Raw genomic sequence first — 16,422 nt, 5'->3', positions numbered from 1 at the left:
CTTTTTTCCAAACTAATTTTCTTGTATTGTTTTTATGCAAAGAATTTGTAATTCTGATAAAAATAAACCCTAAGAAAGTCAATTTTAGACATAACTCCTGAAAATTTGGATATGCACAATTAGAGATTATATTTTGTAAGTACTGTCGAAAGTAATAGCCGCTTTCAATTCGCGACTTCTCTTCTGGCCACTGCTGTCTTGCCGAAAAATTTGCATGCGAAAGCAACAACAAAGTTAACGATCAAGATTCGCCGTTAGCCTCATAAAACTGGTAGAAATCACTAGCGCAATGCAAATTCTCTCTCAAGAGGATTTCGTTAGATCGCGTTCACACAGGGAAACTTTTGTTGCTTCAGCTTTTCGAATTCTCTTTTGATGTTCCCGTCTTGCTCACACACCTCGCAATCGTTACTTTTCAGCCCACAATCAATAACAACATTGAGAAGAACTAGAGCACAAAGTGTGTTGACAGAGCGCGAGCATCACTAGCAACGAGTTGAAGCAACAAATGTTTCCCTGTACTGATTAAGTGGTTCCAGACAAATGTAATTTTGGGCTGCACTTTTTCAGCGCTACCAACAAATGTTCATTAAACCAGTTGCTTCATCTATGCGCCACTTGCTAACGCTTCGCGAATCAAAGAGGCTTAATAACTGTATAAGTGTTAGAAATGATAAACAATTTCGAGCATATTTTGCAGTCCATATTTTTCGGGTACTTACGAAGACTTACCAAAGTTGAGGAAATACGAAAGTTTGTGCATTCGTGGTACCGCTACTCGGTGCGTAAAGAAATTTGACAGAATCAGTTCTAGAACTGACATAATTTAGAGTTTCCTCTAGATTTGTTTGTTCACTCAATTCAATTCTCTTCCATGTTTATATTAATCTAACGCCATTTGAATTTTTGTTAGTAAAAATTCTTTAATTTGATCTTGAACGGGGAGGTGTCCTGTGGGAGAGATCATCTAAAATTGCGTCATGGCAAAATTACCCTAAAAAAAATTACCACTTAAATTTTCTATTATAATTTATAAACAATTCTATCATTATTGGGCATATTGGCAACAGTGTCGTATCGTCGTCGCGCTCAGCATTTTGGCGTCAGTGAAACCACAATGCGGCGCATTTTAAAAGTTGATTTAAATTTGTTTCCGTAAAAAGTGCAATTGACATAAATAATATTGCGGACAGACCATTCACGTCGCTTGGAATACGGCCAAACAGTCGCTCGAATGGTTGACACTGAACCCAATTTTTGGAAGCAAATTTTAATGACTGACGAGGCAAATCTTAACCTCTCTGGCAGCGTGAATAAGCAAAATTGGCGCATTTGGGGAACCGAGAATCCACACGAGCAGGGCCGTAGAGAGCATATCCGGACGCCGGGGAAAATTGCAAATGCGGACCCTTTCCAATTATGTCTAATTCATATAATTCGAATTACTCTCGAGTCCCCTCAAAAGTTCCCGATAAATGTTTAGACGGTTACTGGTTTCAACAAAACGGTGCGCCATGTCACACTGCGAATGCAACAATTGAATTTCTGCAACGAAAATTCCCCTGTCAAAAAGAGGTGACATCGACTGGCTCCTCAGATCACCTGACTTAACCACTCCCGGACTTCTTTTTGTGGGGTTATCTGAAAAGTAAGGATTACGCTAACAAGCCGCAGACTACTGGCCAGCTTAAGGCAAACATTCGTGCCGACGCTCGACGCTTTTAAACCCGAAATGCTTGACAAAGTGATGACAAACGCAGAAAAAAGATCGCAGTTTGTGATTGCTAATAAAGCTGGCCACTTGATTGATATTTTATCAAAAAATAGTTTTAATAAATTGTAAATAACCAATCCAAATAGAAATACCTCACTTATACAAATCAGTTTTGTTTTTTCAAAGTTATTCAATGTTTTCATACCAACATAAAAGATGGCGCACCCTGTTATGTATGATACTAAATTGGTTAACAACACTTTATTTACCAAAATGTGCCAATTTGCTCTGCAATTGCTCATAAATTTGACGCTCCTTCTCATTTGACAAACAATGTTGCTAGCAACATTTCACACCAAATGAAATGCATGTTGCTGACGCAATTCGACCGCTGTGAAATTAGTATTAACCTTAAGAAATAAAGGGCCCACCATCTATCGTAACGGATTTGAACTAGGTATTATTTGAAGAATGGTAACACTTAGCTGTCATCTGATTTGCCAGAAAATTAGTTTTATTCTTCCGCTGAACGAAAATGGTTGTGTATACGCTCAAAGAACGCTGGGAAATATTGCGACATTACTTTGAAAATCATGGTAATGTTGCAGAATGTGCACGAAAATTACGTACGGCAATGGGAAGAAGAAAAGCACCGAATGAGGCGTATGCGCGTTACTTTGCTAAAAAAGTAAGAGAAACTGCGATTTGACGCCGTTGGATTATTATCTTTGGGGTGCCGTCAAAGACCAGTGTTATGCCAACAAACCAGCAACAATTGATGCACTGAAGACCAACATACGCGATGTCATAGCTGAAATACAGCCGCATACAATCGAAAATGTGTTGAAAAATTGGACCGATCGTATGGGATGGTGCATGGCTAGCCGAGGCAGCCATATGAATGAAGTTGTGTTCCATCATTAACCGGAGGGATTGTACTTCAAAATAAAAAAAAAAACAGTTTGGAAAAATATTGAGTAGTTTCTTTTTTATAGCATTTTTAATTCCGTAAAGTTATATGGCGGACCCTATATATAGAATCCTTATGGTCGCCAGAGCGCTACTAAGCAACTAGTTCTGCAACTAGTTCTGCAACTAGTTACTGGCACCACTTAAACCTCACTTTCCTAGATGGCAGCAAACCGCAAAATTATAAAAATTTACATAGAAATATACGCTCGCACAAACCCGCTCATATTTATAAGTTTAGTACTCACTTCATTTTTATAGTTTCAAATCAAAAGCCACCCATAAATGATAAAGCGTTCGGATCATAAAAACAACAATTAATATGATAACGACAATTAATTCCGGCACGCGGGTGCGATATGCGTTGAGATATTTTGATGGGTGCTTAAGTGGTAATTAAGTGGCAACAAGCTACATTTTGAGATAAGTTCGGCGCGGTATTATCAAAGAATATAACAAATAAAGTCGGGAGTACACCAACTTAAACTTCTTTCGAAAGCACACAGATTTATGATAATTCCAAAGAAAAACGCGTTTTTGCTAAACACTTTTCAAAGAATTGGGGAGTTTGTAAAATTGGCGGAAATGAAGTGGAATTTTGCATTGTCATATAGACTGGTATGCTTCTTTTAAAGTGAGATATATCTAATACCTACTCAGTTGCCGAAAATGCCGCAAATAAACTCGTATAAAAAAGTATGCGGCTTGGCATTTGACGCCTCACGCTGGCAAACTGAAAATTACTATTGAAAACTAAATTAAAGCGGAAAGCAATTAAATTGGCACGACGTGTGCATGTGTGTATGCGTGAATAAACATAACTTCTGTTCAAAAAGTATTCGGAAATTCTCATTTAAATGAAGCGGAGTGAGTGAGTGAGTGCTTTGAAAAAAGAAAAAAACGTTCGAATAAAATATAATATTAGTTTGTGGGAAAAGGAATTCATTATTTTTATTTTGTATTTTTTATGTTGCGTAAGTGGTTTAAAACTATTTTATGGTCGATCTTTAGCTCTTAGGCGTTGCTATGACTACTAATAGCCGGTTAACTTCGACTATTTCTGTGATTTTATCGACATTATAGAAAATTTCTTTAACATCAAAAATGCCTGAACGGAATCGACGAAACCAAAATTGCACGCAATTAGCTGTTACAGTATCGGCACCATAAATAAAAAAAAAAAAAATAATTGGCGCGTACACTTCTGCTAGGTGTTTGGCTGAGCTCCTCCTCCTATTTGTGGTGTGCGTCTTGATGTTGTTCCACAAATGGAGGGACCTACAGTTTCAAGGCGACTCCGAACGGCAGATATTTTTATGAGGAGCTTTTTCATGGCAGAAATACACTCGGAGGTTTGCCATTGCCTGCCGAGGGGCGACCGCTATTAGAAAAATGTTTTTATTAATTTTGCTTGCACCGAGATTCGAACCAACGACCTCTCTGTGAATTCCGAATGGTAATCACGCACCAACCCATTGGGCTACGGCGGCCGCATCATAAATACCATCCATGATTTTATCCACCTGGCTTGCATTTTCGCCTTATTAAAGAAAAACTGTAAAATGTCTGAATTTTCCCTTTGTTAACTTCCATTAACTTCCATTAACACCCTGTAACTCACAACTGAATAGAACAAACAAAAAACAGCAAAAGAATTTTTTTAGTGTGAAATGTTGCCTTGGTAACGAGCATAAACTTTAAATTTTTTTTATGGAAACTTTACGAGATATCGATCACTACAGCCATCTACCGTGAAAATAATAGATGAATTTTTCCCAAATTTCGTGCTCACAATATTTCAGTGCTCGCAAGCGCAATCTTTGAGCCCACTTTGTTTTATGCGTAAGTATCGTAATCGATATTTCTATGATAAAAATAGTCTTTTTTAAATCTTCTTCAACACTACCTATACATAATCTGTATTACAATTAAGAAAAAACTATTCCTCTATTAGTTTTTAAGAATTATTGTTCATAAGCTAAAATAAATTTATTTTTTCCGGGTACTTTTTGTACAGATTTATTGCTAGCCGCTCACTGGCTTCACGCAATTCGCCAAAAGCGAAGGTTGTTGCATGAAATTAATTGTGAAAATTTTAATTGCATATTACTTGAAAAAAAAACACATTTTATGTATTTATTATAATTAACATTTACTAGCCAGTTTCAGCAAGCAATTCTCAAAAGCGTTATAAATAACTGTATTGTATTGCACTCGCATGTAAATGGAATGTTTCTTTCACTAATTGGCCGCAATAAAACTATTTGCGTTTAATTGTGCTGAAACTATTACAGGTGGCGTTGCGGCTTTCGGTTGATTTTCGTGGTTTAAATATTTATGCATACAAATGCAATTTAATGGCTTAAAATAATAAACTCTTCCAAACACAATTTTTCACTTTCCTTTGACCACTGGAAATACTTGTTTGTACGCCTGCTTTCTTTATTTTGGCCAGCATTTGATATGAAAATGGGGTCAATTGTTTGTTTGCCCTTCTAGCTATGCCTTTAGCTACTCTTCACTGTTGCTTGTTTACCTTTTCAAAAACTGATTACGTTGGTTGTTGGCTTTTCATTATCTGTTTTTGTTTTTATTTTTGGTATTTTGAATAAATTTATAAATGAACTACTTTCGTCTGCTAAGTGGAAGGGAAAGAATTCGTATTCAGCGCAAAGTCGCAATGAGAACAAGAAAAAGTGTACCACGTCAAGACTTTAGCGGCATGCAAGGAGAAGCAGGTATAGGAGCTGTTATCCCAGGTGCGCTATGCACTGAACGGAAACTTTATATCTTTGATCTTCAACCAGACAACGGGTAACTTGTAGTGATACACAGAGAGTGTTAGTCATTATTAAGGGCGAGGGAAAGGTTAAGTTTAATTCGGTGAAAAATATTATATTATTGTTATTATTTGTTTTTGTTTTGTGATATTATTAATTGTTTTTCCTAGTAATATATATTATATAAGTAAATATATATTTTTAATTAAATAATAATACATATTTTTTTCATTCTACTGCCAAGGTCTTATAAATCCAAGTTAAAGACTTTGTGCATATTAAAAAATAAAATCCACAAATTTTCATAAACTTTCACACTTTTTAATCAGATGTTTTAAAAAAAGATAGGTATGCAGTTTTAAGGGGGGAAACCGGTTTAGATCGATCAAAAAAATTTTTTATTGCATAAATTGTTAGTATAACTACTCAAAAATAAGTGGTAAAAATTTTAAAGCGAAATTCATATTGTTCCCGATTCTATGAGCACTTAAGTGACTGCCCGTCGGTTCCGCACCGTAGCGAGCGTTAGTTAGAACGACGTTTTTCTCGAAACTACTTTTTTTTAATTGGTAGGAATTTTAGCTTAAAAAGTTATCGACCAATCGTTCTAAAATTTTTTGGGATTTTTTATTTATTCAATTCTAATCTATATGAACCTAATTCCGGGATTATATTATTATTAAAAATATGGGCTTTTAAGCAAAATAGCTGAAAAAATATGGAATAAAAAACTACTTTGTGTTCAAACGCCTCAAAAGCATATAACTTTCAATATTTTTTTACGACAATTAGGTTCATATTCTTAAGAAATATGTTGTTAATGAAAAAAAAATTGCTGTTGATTTCAGAGAAAAATGGCAACTTCAGGATTTCCCACCCGCAAGACACTCGGATGGCGATCGTCCATGGACAGCACGCTCTAACGCCACTATCTCCGCGGAAATAGCTTCAACAAATTTAAAAGTGTACCTAAAAATATAAATAAAATATCCTCTAAACTTAAACAATTTCTGATTATTCCTTCTTTGTTAAAAAAAATTCTCGAAAAACACCGAAATTTCGGCCTCCTCCCTTAAAGCACATTGAAAATGATGAAAATTTGTTAAAATTTGCAAAAAGTTTAAATCTTCGATTTGAAATTAAATAAATTTTATATTTACTATGTACCGTAAAAATCTACTGTACGTATAAGAAAACTCTATCAGTGCGCTGTGCCTTCTGAGCGCAAAGCCCAAACACTTTCAGTAGCTGCAGCAAGATCTTTCGTAAGGAACCGGCGCATTTTGCAACAACTGCTTGGTACACAAGTAAATTGTAGAGTAAATTGTTGTCCTCATTCCACAATAATGCGCCAAAGTCTGTTTGCTTTTCTACATATTTGAATACCTAACCAGCTTCTCTTAACCAATTCAATGCAAATGAACTTTTCCTGGTATAGTCGAAAGAGCATCACTGCAGGATAACTTCAAATTCGTCATATTCGTCAAAACTTGTGAATAAGTCCCAGTGCTATAATTATTTAAAACTGTTTCGTAGTAAAGAATTGGAGTTTCGATAACACTAAGTATCTTATGGCCAATTCATATCTTTACTGTTAGTAAGCTCAGTTTGGAGAACAAGATTTTCCACTATTCCAGTCCTCTTTCTACCCTCGACAAAACCAGTGTCGATTCATTGGACGATTATTTCCACCAAAAAAATCACTAGATTCGAGATATCTTGTTCTTTACGGGCCCGTAATTTTCATATTAAGTTCCAACAATTTTATCGCGTTTTGCTATTACGTAAAATTGTAAATCTGCTGCTTGAAAAATGTCAAAGATTACATAAAAAAAGGACCGTCTAGGAATTATTCACTACTGACATCTTTCACAGATACTTTATGATTACTTTAAAAAAGCCTAGGTGAAAGAACTGATTCCTTCGATTGTGTTCGACTTGCGAGAGCTATACATTCCTGGTTCCATCATCCAGCTGGAAAAAATGGCAGACGCTTGTTTCAACTAATCCTAGTTTTCTGAAGTGACGACGAATTTTTTGACTAGAAATCGCATTTTAACCATCAATCACTCACCGTATTCACCTGATATGGCTCCCTGTAACTTCTATCTATTCGGAAAATTGCATTTAGCTATGAAAAGAAAACGTTTTGCGTCCGTAGAGGCCATCCAAAAGGACAAAATCGACATCCTGAAGGGCATTCCGGTCAATGACCTGAAACGCGTTTTCGAAAAGCTTTTAGATCGCGCATAACAGTGTATTGAGGCCAGAGGGGACTATTTTGAATAAATAAACTCGAAGTCATCAGAACAAAGTTCCTGTTGTTTCTATTTTAGTTCAGTATTGTTTATTTTGGACTTCACCTTGTAGTACTCACTGAGAGTTCCTAAGTACTCTCTTTTCAGCTTAAGGAGCCTACCTCTAGAAGGAATATTCAATTATGCCGTATGAAAGTCGTATGAATTCCGTGTCTTCCTAATAGTTGATGACTTCATTGAGAACTTATAAGCAAAAAGCGGTTTTTGGCAAATTTAAACATTTTACTGAACATTTTACTGCTATTATTACTCAGACATAAGAACTTCGATAAGTAGCTGGTACCTTTATGTTGTTTGTGACAAAAATTAGGATTCGATAAAATTATTCTACTTTCAAATGTTAGTTTTTGTCAGTACAGTTAACTTTTGTTCCCAAATTATAAATCATTAATAGGAATATAATTATATTGCACGCTAAATAATAATTAAAAGTAAAAGCTCAGTTTTGTGATACAAAAAAGTATATATAATATATACAGTTTCAGACGAAAAAATGGTAACATAACACATTATAATGGTAGTTCGAAATAAAAACACTAGATTTGGAATCTAATTCAGAATCAGCGGTCGCAATTATTATGCATTGAGGCTCTTGTATAATGACTTTCAATGACTATTAGTTGTGCAGTTCAAAGAACCGTTATATTGAGATATTCATTGTTAAAGCCCTACTTATGCAAGGAAATACATTCCCACATATTGGTATGACTACTCCAGACACGTGAGACTACTTTGCAATTTCCAATAGGATGATCTCTGAAAGCGCACGCCAACAGAATTGAGGTTATGCTGGTCTATCAGCCACGAGATCTTATTTTGCTAAAGAGTTTAAATTTGTAATGCCATATAAAGAAGAGAATTTCAGTTGTCAAACGAACAAATAATTTTGAACTTTGACGAGCTGCGTACCGGGTATCTCAGAATTAGAAAGACAGGAGTAGTAAGTAAATGCATTAAAAAAATGCTTTGCATGGGTAAATTATAATAATGGTCATGGAACTACATTTTATTGAAGAGAGAAAATGCACATATGAAGTAAATTAAAAAAAAAAAAAGAGTTTATTAATTAAGAGTTAATCGTTAAGATTTATATTATATAAGGTATAGCTCTCTCTCTCCTTTTCCTCTACGTTATATCTTTTTTCTCTCTTGCGGAACGAAAATGCCCAAAACGTTGCATGTCCTTGAAATTTTACTCCCAATTCTCGCTTGTCCATCGACGTCTAAAAAGTTTCACGTCAAAAAAAAAAAATAAATAAATAATAAAAGGATTCATTCCATAAAAAAAGCAGCATAGAAATGTAGGTTCCGACTAGTATGATGTGAGTATTGTGGCTTGTCAGAATATCTGAACGTTAGGGCAGTACACACACAAAGCACATCTGCTTTGACGTCGAAGACACTTTGTGCCTTCAATTGATTGGTTAGCTTTTTGTGTGAATGAGTTGTGTGTACCTGGGCCTGCCCAAGTCACCGGTCTGGAGTAGTATGGGAGCTCAACTGGTAGTAGCATAGGCCCCGAAAAAGCAGATTTAATTCTGGTACCACAGGAACTGGATCCCTTGGAGTTTGCAAACCTGCTCGGGAAAACGGCGCATCGAGGAGGTTCGCGGTAGCCGTGGAATTAATTATAAAAAACGCGGTTAGAATTTCGCTCGATGTGAAGTTTTATTGCAGCCAGGTGCCAGGCAAAAAGCAGGCTAAAGGTTTTAGATAAACGTTGAACTTTACCTAGGCACGCAGTATGATCTTTCAGGCTTCCTAATTTCTGTAGCATATTTGAAGGTGAGATCTAATTTACTCTCCTCGACACTCCCACAGACATCTTTTTCGATTTCCAAACTGCTAATAAAGCAATAATTGCTGTAAGGACTCGCTCGGAATACGTGCAACACTGAGAACCAAAATGGACCAGCTCTGCGAGAATGGACAGCTTACCATTTACTGGGTACCAGAGTACAAGGTAACAGAGGAAAATGAGATAGCTGACGAGCTTGCTAAGGCTCGCACCTATTTGCCTAGGATGAGTACGTCGAACGTATATCCCTCACTATCAGTTTTAAAGACGAAATTAGACGAGCCACTTAATACGGAATCACAACCTATATGGAAAGCCTCGACATCCCACAGGATTATTTTAATACTACGAACCTGGAACATGAAAATCACCCATTTTATTCTATTAATCCCAAGGAAGGAATGTAAAATATTGGTTGGAGTACTGACGGCATATTATCTCACTCCATATAGCGGAGCTTAAATGGGATTGGTCCAGAACGACGCATGTAACTTATGCGAAGAAGTACGTTAGAAGACCTCCTTTGCCACTGCCCGGCTCTAAGCACACCTCGTTACAACTGCCTGGGAGCGGTATACTTTTCATCTCTGAAAGGTATTGCTGACAAAAGTTTAAACTGTTTATTAAAATTCGCCAAGCAAGTATTACGAATTATGTTTAACCCAACTCCAACAACACTGGTAACACTACGGACCCTTGGGGTCTATGTGTGATCTATTCAGATCAGCCAGATATACCTAAACTATCTTTAACCAGATGGTTAGTGCGTCTATTTCTCACAGCCACTTGGCATCGAAAATGCCTACGTTAGAGGCGCTGGCGATTTGTATGGCAAAATCCAGACGGACACCGCAAATTTGAGCAGAAGCTCAACCAAACAATTAATAATTGATGTACGCGCCTGTAATTATTATTTTTTATTCAATTAAGGAGTCTAAAATATTATTTTTTGAATGCTAATTTTTTATTTAAATTTAGTTGTAAAAATCTATTTTATTTATTAACAATATATAAATTTATTTTATGGTATAATTTAGTTCACTTGTTTAAATAAATATGAAAAGAAATCTAAGGGCTTGCGCGTATATTGTTTTGGTTTTGACTTCTCTCTGGGCGTAGTAATATACTATTATTTAAATCGCAACTGTATGTGCAGGAATGCATGCATATCAGTAAATATGACTATGATCACATTTACAGTTGCGTGCGTCGCAAATAGGGGAATAAACAATGGAAAAAATGAAATAAACAAAGAAAATACAGGAAAAAAACGCATTGTCACACAAAACTGCATTGCATGTTACCCAATTATTACGAATAATAGCAAAATAAAACAAACATAAGTAATAAATGAAATATTTTTCAAAAATTCTAGATTATTTTGTTGTTGAACAATTAACAGTTTGTGGAGAATAATGATTGCATAGACAAATAAATTTATAGACAACTCACAATCAATACATACACATTCATACAAATATATTTATATAATATTTATTGCCATTGTAATGCAATCGATTGCATAGGTAATGCATCAAACAAAATATGTGTATGTACATATTTATATACCAAGCCAAAACAAGCTCTGCAATTCATTCACATTTGCAGTCGTATGGCGGTGCGTATACGTAATATGCACGTGAGCACTTGAACGATATTTGAACTGTTTCATCAATTAATTGACAATATACGAGAATATTATTGCTTAAATACGTGCTTACGAGCATACAAATGCCGCATTTCCCATGCACGAGTAGATGGGTATGGAAGCTGAGATTTTGATTTGACGAGCAAATGTCAAAGTAATGAGTATCCATAAATGTACATATGTACATATGTACATGTACACATGCATATATGCACTTCCATTTCTGAATAATAGCTCTTGTCTGTGAAGGAGAAAAAGTGCACTCAAAGTATCATGAGATGTTGGTGGTTCAATTTTAATTGCATGCTATATATTTTTCATTCATTTTTTTTTGCTGCTAATATTAGTTTAGTAGCTTAACCCACTGATTTGCCATAAATTAAATAGAAATAAAATTTACTGGTATAGTCAGGTGTGTCTGAGTATATTCCTGACTGCTAGCAGCCAGCGGCCATCAGTAGGCAATGACGAATCTTCGAGACCATTTACGTGATTGTATAAAAAACCATCTCAGATTCAGTTCCTTTCTAGTTGGCGTAATGCCCAAACACATCCGGATATATTCAGCTACAGTTAGCTACGATTACGAATGCTAAGATTTTTAACTGAGTAGTTGAAAAATCATCGGGAATTCGAGGTGATAAAATTTCAAAAAAAATTTTGGTTGACTTAAGTTAAGAATAATTTTAAGCAATTAGCCCTAGGTATGAAAAATTGACTACCCACTTAAACATCCGTGATTTGATGTGTGGTTGCCAAATTTTAATTATTTATTTATTTAAGTCTATGAATAGGATCTATGATATAGACTGTGATACAAAAGTTGCTTAGATTAAACTACTGATATATTACATGTATTTTAAAACAACTACAATATAGAATTCAAGAGATTTAAAAATGCTACTCTTGAAAGCGAAGAATCGAAAACAACATCAGTATGAACGGAATTTAATTTCCGTGAAGCACGAGTAATGGGAGCATTACTGGCTTACTTAGTTTTGAAGTATCCCGCATAAAAAGGATAGACGTTCCTAAGAGATCGTTGGGGATCATTAAATCGAATCCTTTCCAATAAGTGGCGACAATCAATTACTCTAGTAACAATATTATGAGTAAAAGACAGACACAATATAGACCTGCGAATTTCTAAGGACTTGAGACCTGTAAGCATGAAACGAGCAGAATATGAAGGATCAATAAAATTTAGAGATCGAAGGGCATATTTGAGAAATATTTTTTGCACACGTTCGATTCTATTGATAGCTTGCTGACTACAAGGTCTCCAAATAAAAACAGCAAATTCTAAATGAGATCTAACAACATCGAAACAGATTTTGAACTAATATAATTTATATGGTTATTGAAAGAAAATTTGTTATCAAAGATAACGCTAAGATTATTAAACTCGCTAACCCACTGCAGGGTACATGATGTACTTAGAGCATAAAATTTTAGATGTTTTCGAGTAAGATATTTGGAGGAACTTAGATAAGTTCAGCAAAAGTCGTGAATTCTGCACCACATGTAAAGCCTATTCATATCGGCTTGAAGTTTAATGGCATCCTCTTGAGTCTTGATCGCTGAGAAGAGGTCAATGTAAATACAGTCGACCTGGAAGCCAGCCGAGAAAGAATCAATTAAAAACAACCAGATTAGATACTGTAGATCTGTTAGCAAGAAACCCATGCTGATTAGGGCAAACTAAAGATTTAAAGGCAAAGCTCAGCTTTGCATTGACCGCGTGCTCAAAAAATTTGGAAATAGTTGACAGCTTTGAAATAGGCCTATAATTTCTAACGTCATTTTTATTGACACTCTTAAAGAAGGGCGTAATGAAAGAGACTTTCCATGCGTCAATGAAACACTCTAGCGATAAAGATTTGTTGAAAATAATTTTCAGGCGATAGACCAAGGCCGGACAATTTTTTATCAAAACTGCTGAAAGTCCATCAGCACCAGTTTGAGAGGATGAGATCAATTTAATTAAAGCGTTACTAATATCAGGAGAGAGGCAAGGACCTCCAAAGTTCAGGGCATAAACTAAGTCAGAAGGAAAGTCGGACAGAGGATACGGTTCTTCGTCAGCAAATAAGTTTGCCGCTTCACTTAGGTTTCGCGCTTGACTATTATCGATGTGCGATTAGCCTTTTAAAACCTCAGGAGTTGCAAGCATGACAAAAATGGGTGACTTTTCTAGAAGTCTCAAAAGAAAATTTGCATTTTCCAAACAGCACAAATAGTAGGAGAGCTCGGCTAAACACCTAACAGAAGTGTATACGCTAATTATTTATTTTTTTATGTTTAAACATCTGACACACAGGTCAACCATAAACACCAGCTGATGTACATACGCGTTCAAATGATAAAACTTTATTATCAAATGAGTGTTCATTAACGCAAACGTTGCGCGCATTGCGCCCATTTTTCGGTAGACGTGGTGGCCCTTCCAATTTCTATTGGCCATATTGAACCATAGGGACCTAGACGACACACAGAAAACGCCATTTTATTCCATTTCAACATCTACCCGTCCTTATTGAAAAACCCTATAGTATTATACATCCAAAATACGACTCTAGGTGAGAGACCCCTTCTTTTGCCAATAGCGCCCTTGAAACCTTCAAGGCGAATGTTTCATATCCTATCCCAATGTTGCACTTGCACTTCCCCCTATATTAAGGATTAGACTTACATATTTCACCTTTTGAGGAAGCACTAACGGAGCGCCTCTTTTGAGAGGAGTTGAGCACTGGGCGGACCTTTAGAGGATTCACCGTTAGACCGGAAAGCGCAGCCCAATTAACAACTGCCTAGTGCACTGTACTAAATATTTCTTATGAAAAAAAAAGAAATTTAGAAATTAGAAATTTCATTTTTCTGCAGTTTTAGAATCTGAATTTAAATTCGTCATTAGTACCCTCGAATACTCTACAACAGCACATTTTTGGGAAGAAGTAACAATTTTAAAGAAAACTGTTGGTCTAATATGATCCGCTATTTTAAAATTTTCAACTTTGACTTTCAACTTTCATCGAACTTATAAACTTATAAACGAACTTTTTTAGAGTTCGCGCAGTTATCAAAGGGTTAAGAGCACTATTTTTTACTTAATACACCACCCCAAAACTGTCATCTGCTTTCAATGTTTGTTGCCACGTGAAACAGAAAAAAATTTAAGCTTTTTCAAATAAATGCAAATATTGTAACAAAATTCAGATGAGCAGAACACAGAAAACACAGAAAAGATATTTGCTTCGAAGCTTACCTGTCTGAATAAAAGATGAATTAGCCGGTGAGTCGATATGCAAAATCCAGAGAGGAAGTTGTAGCGGATATTTGTGAACCTAATTTGAATTACTTATAGGTGCATTCAGAATACTCCGAAACTGATCTTCGACCGGCTGACTTTGAAAGTGCTCTGAAACGATCGTAGAAATAAATAAAAATGCAAATATAAATAAATAGTCGAAGTAGAATGAGGAATAAGTGACATAAAATAGGCAAATAATAATGCAGAGAATATTTTCCATAAAATCGATGCGAATATGGAATTTCCAATAAGTTACTGTTATTTAGCTGTGAATGCAATGACACGCAACATTGTGAATAGCTTTTGAACAAAAGAACTAAATGAGAGTTATTATTTGTAATTTTTCAGTTTGTGCAAAAGTGTTTTACGATTTGGCCTGCAATTTTGGGCAGTAAGCAGCGACACTTCTATTTTATATGTTTCATTTTTTGCAAAGGATAATTTTAATGTTCACTTTTCGAAATAAGTAAGAAAGTAATTTCGATTGATAAGTTTGGAATTTCTTTGGAAGCTAGGAATTTCATTCTGCATTTAAAATTTTTGATGCTTCTTATAAAAATATAAGTCACGCTGGTAAGTTTGTGTTTTAAAAGCTTTTAAGTATATTGAAAATAGAAAAATATAGTTTTTTTTTAAATGGATATATTGAGTTTTTACTAAACGGGATCATAAATAAAATGTTTGAAAATATTTCAGTACGAGCACCTCCGCTACTCTTTTAGTATAGGTATATTTGTAGTAGGCAGATGAACCTTCTCGAACCGGTACAACGCTTGACCTCCAAGTGGATAAGACGCTGATACCTATGCCAATAGCCACTTTTAAACTACTTATAGATAGGGAAACCATCAACGAGGCAAATACAAGTTGGCAAAACCTCACAATATGCGAACTAAGCAGACAGACATAGCCGAAATGGAGCAGTGGTCGATCAAAAAGCGTATTAAGATTTAACAGAGAAGCTATAAAAAACTGATGGGGGTATTAACTGGTCATTGTTTAATAGGCAGCCACGCTAGAAGGTTAGGACTCCGTACTTCGATTTCTGTAGAAGCTGTCTTAATACAGAAGACACAATACTTAGACACAAGGAGGCTACGCACTCTTGATACTGTATTTGTAACCGATGTAGCGAACATAGCGCATCTAAAACTAATGAAGCTTTGATCGTTTATTAAAGCTACCGGATGGTTTGAAAAGGAAGCCATAGGGTAAGGATAAGTTCCAGTGGTATCACAATGGACCTATGAAAGGTCTAAGTGTGTCATTGCGACAACCACTCCAGCCTACCTAGCTACCTATTTGTAGTGTCGAATGGCTACCATTTGGAACTGTTTGGGCTCAAATCTCTGGCCATAAAACATCAAATGATTAAACAAGGTTGCCCTTGGCAAGCAGAGCAAACCAGCGAGTGTATTTCTACCCTGAAAAGGTTCCTCATAAAAACCTTCGCAAAATTATAGGTCTCTACATTTGTCGAAAAACATCAAGGCGCACATCACAAATAGGAGGAAGAGCTCGGCCAAACAAAAAATTAAGGCTGTAAAAGGCAATACATACATATTTAAGCATAGTTTTCATTGTAATAATACACCTCAGTGTGAGCTAAAACGGATAAGAGGTGCGACTTTTCAAAATTAAATTTTACATTATATTAGCAGGCCTTTGCATAATAGGAAAACACGTTGAAAGGCTAGATGTGGCGTTCCGAAGATGCTGCAGCTACTGCTAGAATGATGAGCGAAAGGAAATGATTTCACATTTCCTTTGCAACGGTCTGGGCCTGAACCCTCAGAAAGCCTAATTAGTGCTGTTTTCGAGGAAATACAAAGTCCACAACATTAAATGTTGTGAGGCTAGAAATAAAAGATGGTGCCAAATATTT

The 16,422-nt window shown here is 35.7% G+C and overlaps 1 protein-coding gene across 1 annotated transcript in view; it reads right to left on the bottom strand.

Moving 5' to 3' along the window:
- The window catches only part of LOC128867777 (calcium release-activated calcium channel protein 1), an 81,453-nt gene that overhangs the window by 52,788 nt on the left and 12,243 nt on the right, over positions 1 to 16,422 (bottom strand). The window contains exon 3 of the mRNA XM_054109270.1: positions 14,493 to 14,645. The gene's annotated coding sequence lies outside the window, so the exon portion shown is untranslated. The remainder of the gene's footprint in view (positions 1 to 14,492; positions 14,646 to 16,422) is intronic.

This window comes from Anastrepha ludens, chromosome 6 (genome assembly GCF_028408465.1).
Source record: "Anastrepha ludens isolate Willacy chromosome 6, idAnaLude1.1, whole genome shotgun sequence".
Taxonomy (NCBI): domain Eukaryota; kingdom Metazoa; phylum Arthropoda; class Insecta; order Diptera; family Tephritidae; genus Anastrepha; species Anastrepha ludens.
This window is presented reverse-complemented; position numbering and strand designations above follow the sequence as displayed.